Raw genomic sequence first — 1245 nt, 5'->3', positions numbered from 1 at the left:
TGGTTTGTGTCTAGAAACCTTGTAGTAACACAGCATGTTTGGTTATATAAGGACAAATTTATTCTTTCAGATAGACTTTTTCCAAACCTTGAATGTTATGAAGATGACTTACGCTGAAGAGTTAGAATATGGGCTCAAAGCCATGTAATGATGTGTAGAAGACTCATAACAGGAGCTGAGAGATCCTGCACTGACACCCTGGGGAAGGGTTCAGTCCTGTTACCCTGTTTTACAGCAGGTGTTGGGCTAAGATTCTGCTGGAAGTTCTCCAGATCAGAGGTTGAGCCATGAGCCTAGGATTCATGGTTAAGACATATTTCAGTATTGGAATCCTCCTGGGTACCTTGACTTCTTTGCCTATTCCTGTCTGTACCAGTTTCTATGAAAACACTGGCTTTCGTGTCTCTATGACTTGCATATTTTCCACTGTAGAAATAGAGTCTGATAATGTTAACTTTGCAGGTTTTACTTCCCCACTAGATTTGGGAACTGAGAGAGCTGGATCCCCCTCAGATTCCTTGTGCCCTGTCCCTGATCTGCAGAGCAGTGCTGCAGGACTTACCCTGAATTCCAGGTCTGATAATGTTAACTTTGCAGGTTTTACTTCCCCACTAGATTTGGGAACTGCGAGAGCTGGATCCCCCTCAGATTCCTTGTGCACTGTCCCTGGTCTGCAGAGCAGTGCTGCAGGACTTACCCTGAATTCCAGAGCCTCTTCCCATTTCCCTTCATCAGCTGCGACACCTAGGCAAACCCAGGGCTCACGCACTGATCTTTGAATCAAACCCTCATTGGGTTGGAAGGTTGGATGTTTTCCACTGAAAATCCTGTGCAGGCTGTAAATTCATCCACAGGGAACTCGGCCTGTGATTTTTTGATAGAGTATTTGCTTAGCGTGTCTTAGGCACTGGATTGGACCTCCAGCCCCACAAAACTGAAACAAAAGACACACAGAATCTAAGCCAGTTACGTAGCTCATAAGAAAATGTATATTGTTCAACAACAGTTAGCAATAACACTTTTTGTAAAGAAAAAGAACCAAGTTTCTTTTTTCTTCATATATTTTTCATCATATTTTTCCTGAGTATCTACTGTGACCTTGGCTTTGTTCAAGATGCTTAGAATACAACTTTGATTAACAGGACCAAAGACTATTGTGTTCCATTGGGTTTGTAGACCTGAAGCCACTGATTAGGTGGGAAGGTCTGCAGGATCCAGAGGTGTTAAAGAATTGCTCACACCCAC

General features: G+C 43.2%; 1 protein-coding gene across 2 annotated transcripts in view; it reads left to right on the top strand.

The window, feature by feature from the left end:
• The window catches only part of Fam135b (family with sequence similarity 135 member B), a 325309-nt gene that overhangs the window by 284479 nt on the left and 39585 nt on the right, over positions 1-1245 (top strand). The window lies entirely within an intron of this gene.

This window comes from Nannospalax galili, unplaced genomic scaffold (genome assembly GCF_000622305.1).
Source record: "Nannospalax galili isolate Female #2095 unplaced genomic scaffold, S.galili_v1.0 scaffold919, whole genome shotgun sequence".
In the NCBI taxonomy this organism is placed as follows: domain Eukaryota; kingdom Metazoa; phylum Chordata; class Mammalia; order Rodentia; family Spalacidae; genus Nannospalax; species Nannospalax galili.
This window is presented reverse-complemented; position numbering and strand designations above follow the sequence as displayed.